Raw genomic sequence first — 8133 nt, 5'->3', positions numbered from 1 at the left:
GAGCATGACTGGCCCAACCGCAAGGCGAGTCGGGAGTGTGGGGAGAGAACATGCCCAGGAGGGGCCCTCAAGAACAGGAATGGGAGTGGGTGCATAAATGCCGCGTGGGTGGGACACCCCGGGGGTTGTGTTCTGCCTCGTCTCCCAGAGTCTCTTCAGGGATGGAGTCCCAGTAGCTGACAAGTGTGACCTACTCACAATATACCCTTGGTTCCCTTCCCTTCCCTGTCTTACTTCCCTCAGGTGCTTCCTAGGACCGCCTCACAGATCCATGGCATTCAAACCCTTATCTTAGGATCTTAGGATCTTCTCAGAAACCAATCTGAGACAGCATCTTCTAATAAAAACCACTGCGGCCAACACGCTCTGATTGTCTGACGCTGTCAGAAGAACTTGTGGGCGTGATCTCATTTAGTCTTGGCAACAGCCCTGGGAGGTAGGTGCTGCTGGGTCTGCGGACGGAGAGAACGTGGCTCAGGCGGGCAGAGGGATGCACTTAAGCTCTCCAGCTGGTAATGTGTCGAGCCACGGTTTGGACCTATTTATGTGGGCTGTCAAACCTCCAGGTCTCTCTACACTCACCTCCAAGACTACTTGGATTATCACTTGAGATCATGGATGTGAAGATGCTTGGTGACGATCAGAAGCTCAATTATCATTACCATGTTTCTAGAATGGGCTGACTTTGTTGAAATCTTTCTTTCTGGGGGGTTAGGGCACGTCGGCCAGGGCTTGGGTTGCAACAGGTGTGATGAGGATACTTTGGAGGGTGCTAGTGTCAGGGTTCCCAGGCCCAGAGGAAGATGGGGAAGTGCCGAGTCTAGGGACAGGGGCCATCTTGTTGATAGAACAGGATGAGGCTGGACAGAGTGAAGGATAAGCTGGGGAAAAGCAGCAATGATCTGGGTCCCTCTATGGACAAGGTCCGTGTACGGCATGGGGTGTTGGGGCACAGCTAAGGACTGTCATAGACAAGAGTGGGAGTAGGAAGCAGGATTTTATGTCATCCGTGGCAGTCCGAGCTGAGTGCCTGGTGTGAATAGGTTCTCCACGGCAGAATGGCAACCAGCTTTTATCTCACATGTCAGCGCTGGGTGGCTGACAGGGGCTTCCTGGAGCCCCGTATAGAGGGCAACTCTGTGCTGCTTCCCCACGTCAGAGCGAAGGAAAGTCGCGATTGATTAGTGATGTCTGCCGGGGGTACAGGCGTGGAGAGCGGTGGTACACANTGATGATGCTGAGTCTTATCACAACCTTTTCCGAGTCTGTGCCCTGCACCTCCAGGCACTCCAGCTTCTTGGTCTCACCTAAAGCAGCAGCGACGAGTCCTGATGGTTGGAGTTTTGTTTTCTCCACTTGCCGCAGTTGGGGGAGGGAGGCAAAGCGCCCCCACGCAGGTCACGGTGTATGGTGCACTCCGCCTGTGAGGAGTGCTGAACAGGAACTATAAATAATGCAGCCCCTCCTGCCCTTGAGTTTGGAGCTCGTGCAGAATGTGCTGCCTCACGTCCCTTGACGGGAGCTCAGCGTGGACCCGCGTGGTGGGGAGCTTCAGCCTCACACTCACAGTCTGACCCAGGACTGGTGCCCTTGACTGCAAAGTGACCTTGGTCTTGAGATGTTTTGACCCTACCATGTGAGAGGTTCTGGAATTCGGCCCGAATTTCCAAAGGGAAGTCAAATATTTAGGTGAAGTCACATGGAACAGGCTCATCAGGAATGCACCGTGGGACAATTTCTGTTCCGATTTAATTAATAATGGCCAGGTGAAAGGGTTTCACAGCGTACTCCACACGGAGAGTCTATAATAGGAAGTGGCTTTTCTAAGCTGAGTCTTGCATTCAGCCTTAATGGGGGGAGAGGGGAGATCCTGGTCTTCTGGTGCAAAAGGATGGTTTGGAAGCTCAGCTAGATGGAGCATCGCCATAGAAGACACAGGGGAAGTGGGTTTCCTTGGTTGGCAGTAGATGCCGGTGCTTCAGTAAATAAAGATTGAGGCTGAGGGTAGGATCAGTAGGATGAAATGCCAAGATTGATTAGAAATGTCTGCCGTGGGCAAAGCTGGGGAAGAAACGGTATACGTGCGTATGTGCCATCTCTTCTCCAAGAGGAAGTTGTCTAGAAAAACGGGGCATGTGGAAGAGACACCAACCGTCCTGGAAGTGAAAAAAAATTGGACAAGGTCCATCCTGACCACCAGTTACTGGAGAAAAAATTTTGATTTAGACATTGGCAGTCTCCAGAAAGAGCTAGTATCTCCATCCTCCACTGTTTCCTAAGAGGATGAGCCAAAAGTATTGTTTAAGACCTCATGCAAATGAGGTTTCCAGGCAGAGGAGAGACAAGAGGGAGAAAAGCAAATGCCTCCTTTTGGCACCGGGCGCTGACTAGCAGAACCGTGAAAGAAACTGCTTTGTGTAACCACCTCAAGAATGCTGCTGTGATTTTCCTTGGAATTTGCCTCTCTTCTAAAGCAACGCAGTGGAAAGAGTTCGTTCAGCTTTGGATGCGGATTCAAATACTGATTCCACCATCTATTGCCTGAGTAACATTGGACAGGTTGCTTGAACTTTCGTTCTTTTTCTTTTTTCTTTTTTTTTTAAAAGATCCATTTTTGACTTGAGAGAGAGAGAGTACGCACACACCTGTGTGAGCTGGGGGAGGGGCAAAGGGAGAGGGACAAGCAGACCGCCCCCCCCGCCCCCGAGCAATGAGCCTGACATGGGGCTCTATCCCATGACCCTGAGATCATGACTGGGGCTGAAATCAAGAGTTGGAGGCTCAAGAGAGCCACCCAGGCGCCCCTGTCACTTGAACTTTGAGTCTAATTTTCTTCATGGTATATTGAGACCAAAAATAAAAAACCTACCTAATGGACAAGATTTTGCCAAAAGCAGAATATGAATACCCTCGATGTGGAATCGACAGGTGTGGATGGAACCAGCTCAGGGCCCCTAGGATGTAGGCAACAACCTGAATTCACAAAGGGAAAAATCTGACTTACTAGGGCCAGACTGCCCTGGTTTTAGCCTCCTCTTTTGCTCCTACTCTTGAGGTCCTGGATCCCTTCTTCTCAGAGGTCATGCCTTCCAGAATGTCTCTAGAGAAAAGAAAAAGAGCTTCTGATCTTGGTGGCTTTGGTCATTTTATCACCCCCCCCCCCATGGACTCCGGAGACTGTGGGTAACAGCAGTGAGGTGGTTTAAGCTCATCTCAGAAGCCATGATTCGGCAGGCTGTCTGGCTCATCAGACACCCTTCTTTAGGAAAGTCCTGGTGTTGAATTTTAGCTCCTTGATTTTCTGAGGTTGGGAGAGGGATACTGGGACTGCCTCCTACCCGGATCTCCATAAAGCTCCCAAGCGAGGGTCACTGCCCAATGGCTTTCCCACCGTCTTGTTCCTTCTGGAGTTCAAGTTCTGCATCTCATTTTTGAGGTTCTGGAATCATGCAACCCTTACAGACCGAAGGAGAATGAGGTTTCTTTTGGAGCCATCAAAGGCCTCAGACAGGAAGGACCTGGGGGGATTGGCAGGGCTGTTCTTACCCAAATAGCTCTGCTAGCAGAAGGAAAGTCTGTGCAGATGTCTGGGCCCACGACCCTCTCTGCCTCAAGGTGAGCCACGACTCTCGAGCAGTCAGTGGATGGAGAATTCAAGCGTTCCTATACTGTGTTTTTACCACTTTCCATTCTGGTTAAATATAGTTGAGTTTCTGTGATAGGAATGCAGCCAAACAGTACATTTTTCTGCTAATACTGCACGCAAGACCCACCCATCATCCCTCCATCCTTGGCCCTAGCTGTGTAGACACTAGGTCTACCAGGGTCCTTCCTTACTTTGGAATTTAAACCACAGTGGTTCTGTTTTTGTTTTGTTTTGTCTTCCCCCAGCCTGGCTACTGAGAAAAGATCAAGGCTGGCATCCAGCTGTGGGCCCCTGCTTCTCCCCTTGCAAGCTAAGAGGCCTGGAAGTCTGTGTCCACAGTCAGGCAATTGCTGGGCTTTGGGGCTGGGTTTATTCAAATGTCTTACCCGCGGAAAAGAAAAGCCCCGGTCTCCGGGCCTCTGTGAGAGCACTGAGACATGGGGCCCGGGAGGCATCTCCCCCACGGGCGATCAAGGGAGAAGCTAAAGCCGATTTTTCTGTTCTCTGGCAGCAGCCTTTGCTTGCCTTCTCCCTCTGGGGAAATTAGCTTGCTGGCTCAGAGAGAGGGAAAATAAACAAGTCTAACCTGAAATATGCATTAGAATTAGCTATTTTTGGAGGTTTCCGAGATTTGAAAATGGCTGAAGGCTGACCAGTTCGCACCTGCCCTGAATGAGCGCTCCGAGGCTTTACAGGGAGAGTGAGGGGGGCCGTGCCCATCGCCGGGCTGAGGTTGGCAGTGATCTGTGCGGCCCGCCAACAAAACTGGGGCCCGAACCAGCCAGTTCCTCTTAGTGCCTGGCTCCAAGAGGAGGTGAGAAGGAAGCTGTGTCAGAATGGGGACATGAGTTTGGAATTCAAGCGGCAGCTGGGCTTTCCACCATGACACGGAGTCTATCTCCCTCTGAGTGACAGCTGGAACTTTGGGCCTGTTTTTGTCCTTCTGCATCGGAAAGGATGGGAGGTCTCGTTCATCCACATTAGATGTGAGTTTGCCAAAGGCAGGGATTCCCTCTGCTATGGACTGAATTCTGGTCACCCCCCCACCCCCGCCGCCAAAATAAAAACTCGTATGTTGAAGCCCTAATGTGACAGTATTGGGAGGTGCTTATGTCATGAAGGTGGAGCCCCCGTGCTGGGGAAGAGAACTCACCCTTTCTCTTTCTCCTCCATGTCAGCACAGCGAGAAGGCGGCCGTCTGCAAACCAGGAGGAGCCCCTCACCAGAGACAGGATCTGCTGGCACCCTGACCTTGGACTTCCAGCCTCCAGATCTGTGAGAAATCCATGTTTGTTGTTTAAGCTCCCCTCCTCCCACCCCGTCTGTGGTGTTTTGTCACCGTAGCCCGAGGTGACTAGGACAACCTCTCATCTCTCTCTGCACCCACAGCCCTCAGTAAGATGCCTGGCACGTTGTAGGTGCTCAATAAATGTGTGTTGAGCAAATGGGGGTGAAGGTGGGGAGAGCAAGAGTTGAACGCTGCTGTGGGCTTGCTTCTGTGCTTTACATGCGACCTCACTTGCAAACCCCTCTCACAGAGAAGGAAACAGAGATGAGAGCACATTGCCTCAGGCCCATCACCTCCCCTTGTCACTGTGCCTGTCCCCACCTTGGCATCTGTCACTCTCTGTGCGAGGGCTGTCTCTCGGCCCACAAGCGTCATGGAGTTAAAGCCCCAGAAGCCATGACGGATGGGGGATTGGAGGATGAACACCCCAGCGTCTTTTCCCTTCCGGTGGGCAACTCGGCGGCATCATCTACACCATCTCGCAGAGCTGCCTGCTGGGTACCGGACTGGGCGCCCTAGTCTCGGCTCCTTTCCTTCCCTGCCTCTCTTCCCCACACCCTCCCTTGGGCTCCTGGGGTCACCTCCTGAAAGTCTTGTCTTGCTTGCTCCTGGGGTCTCTGGCCTGAGATTTGGAGGGGCCCTGTGGGCTGGCCCAGGGCAGGGAGCTGACGGACAAGGGGTCAGAATGTGGCCCAGGTGTGCTTCTCATTCCCCACCCCCATCCTCTCTCCCGCTCCTCCCCTCGGGGAAGGTGAGGAGGGAGACTGCCTCTCAGTGCAAACACAGCTGGCCCTCAGATGCCCCTTTCAACTCACCAGGGGTCTGGCACACTCACCGGGCTGCTGACACACTCGGCAGGGAGCGGACTCACTCGTGGAGCGCTGACACCCTCACGGGGGGGCGGGGTTTGACATGCTCACCGGGGAGGAGCAGCGGAGTCAGAAGCGACCTTGCGTGTGAATTAAGAGACAAGGATCTGAGCCTTGGTCTGCCTCCCAGAGCTGTGTGACTCTTGAAGCCCCCTGTGCTCACTGGACCTCACTTCCTCAGCTTTCAAAGGAGGTGATGAAAACCAACCCAAAGGTCCACTGACGGTTGAGGGGATCCACAGCACGTGGTAGATTTCTCCTTGGGATGTTCACCCATGAGAAGAGTCCCGGCACAGGCTGCAACGTACGTGAACCTTGAAGACATGATGCTGCGTGAAGACGCCAGACGGGAAAGGTCACAGGTTGTGCGATGTTGTTTCAGTGACATTTCTGGAGCAGGTAAATCCGTGGAGACAGAACGTAGATTAGCGTGATTCCCAGGGGTTGGGACAAAAGGGAACTGGGGGTGCCTGCCGAATGGGTATGGGGTTTCTTTTCGGGGGCACTGAACATGCCTTGGAACTAGGGAGAGGTGGTGGCTGCATGGTATTGTGGATATACTGACCGCCGTCGAATGGCTCACGTCAAATGGTTCATGGTCAATGTTATGTTAGGCGCATTTTCCCTTAAAAAGAAGAAGGATGTGACTGGCTAACCCCTTGATGCTCCTTCCTTGGCTGTACATTTGGGTCACCGGGGAGCCTTAAAAATACCGACAGTGGGCCCCATTCCAGAGACTCTGATTCCGTTAGAAAATTTTAAAAGTTCTTCTGGAGATCCTAACCTGCAGCAAGGTTCGGAATTACTGAATGGTGTCAGAGGTTCCCGCCGTCTCTGTGCTTCCCTGCGTAGCGTGAATTGGAGTCAACACACCTCTTCTCTCGTGCTATTTTAAATCTTCTTTGCTGATTGTGGAGTAAAAGCCTTAAGAATTGTTGTTGTTGTAAAGATGTTAGAGGCACAGGCTCGTAGGAGAAGAAACTTTTGGCGTGTGGGGTGGTGTAGGAGGAGAGGAGTTCTGGGCACCAGGAACCGTCTGACCCCAGCCCTGGGCGGCCAATGTGTCCCTTCCAGCAGCGCCCTTACCCTCTGCAGAGTTAATACCTAAGATCACACAGGCAACTCCAACCACTTAAAGATATTCAGGCTAAAATGGATTCAGTTCAATTCAAACAGTCATACTGAGGACCTACTGTGTGCCAGGCAGTCCTGTGTGAGGACCCACTATGTGCTGGGTGATGAAGAGAAGAAGGGGAGAGCAACCGAGAGGAACTCAGTTCAGGAGCTCACCGTTGAGTTGTGCCAGACAGAAACGTCATACAAGAAAACAATAACGTTCCTAATAGTGGTTAACCTGGATTGACGACCTACTGTGCACAGGCCCTTCCCTCCGACCATCTCATTCCGAGGTGGCTAAGTCACCTGTTCCAAGTGGAGGTTAATATTGTGTGTCAACCTGACTGAGCTCAGGGATGCCCACATAGCTGGTATAACCTGACTTCTGGGTGTGCCTGTGAGGATGTTTCTGGAAGAGCGTAGCATTTGAATCAGTTGACTGACTAAAGAAGATTGCCCTCACCCGTGTGGGTGGGCATCGTCCAATCTGTTGAGGGCCCAAATAGAACAAAAAGGTGGAGGAAGGGCAGATTTGCTGTCTCTGCTGGAGCTCAGATGTCCATCTTCTCCTGCCCTCAGACACGGGCAAGCCTGGTTCTCGGGCCTTTGGACTTGGGCTGGGATTATGCACCATCGGCTCCTTGGTTTCTCAGGCCTTGGTTTGAGCTGGAACAATACTTCATGCTTCTCTGGTCTCCAGCTTGTAGACAGCAGATTGTGGGACTTCTCAGCCTCCTTAATTGCATGAGCCAATCCCTTACAATAAACCTCCCTCTCTCTCTCTCTCCTATTGGTTCCGTTTCTCCGGAGAGCTCTGGTTACACGGTTGGGAAGTGGTTGTCACAGAAAGTCAGCTCCTGACCACCAGGTTTTCCCTCACGGGTTTCAGGGCTGACCCTGACCTCGCTGCTTGGAGACATGGGAGGAGCAGACGATTTGTTTCACATGAGGGAGACCTTCCTCGCAGCCACCCACTGTGTAATCACCTGGAGCTTTGCTGTCCAAAATGGTGGCTGCGGGCAGGTGGGAGGCAGGGCTTGGTGATTTTAAAAGCAGTGGAGGGTAGACAGAGGGAAGGCTTTCTGGAGTCAGACTGCCTGAGTTTGAGTCTCACCTTGTAACCTCGGATGGACATCTCTGAGCACCCATTGCTTCACCTGTAAAGGGAAATGATGAGAGGCATCATCATGGTAAAAATTAGAAGAGAGAATTCA

The 8133-nt window shown here is 52.1% G+C and overlaps 1 long non-coding RNA gene across 1 annotated transcript in view; it reads right to left on the bottom strand.

Annotated features, from left to right (window-relative positions):
* Window positions 1–7038, bottom strand: part of LOC109489709 — a 7752-nt gene extending 714 nt beyond the window's left edge. The window contains exons 1-3 of the long non-coding RNA XR_004628260.1: window positions 5770–7038; window positions 4800–4919; window positions 3005–3100 (exon numbers count right to left, since the gene is read on the bottom strand). This is a non-coding gene — a long non-coding RNA (uncharacterized LOC109489709). The remainder of the gene's footprint in view (window positions 1–3004; window positions 3101–4799; window positions 4920–5769) is intronic.
* Between the last annotated feature and the right edge of the window lie 1095 nt (window positions 7039–8133).

Source organism: Ailuropoda melanoleuca, chromosome 10 (assembly GCF_002007445.2).
Source record: "Ailuropoda melanoleuca isolate Jingjing chromosome 10, ASM200744v2, whole genome shotgun sequence".
NCBI classification, from domain to species: Eukaryota; Metazoa; Chordata; class Mammalia; order Carnivora; family Ursidae; genus Ailuropoda; species Ailuropoda melanoleuca.
The sequence above is the reverse complement of the archived record's forward strand: the minus strand, read 5'-3'. Positions and strand labels throughout refer to the sequence as shown.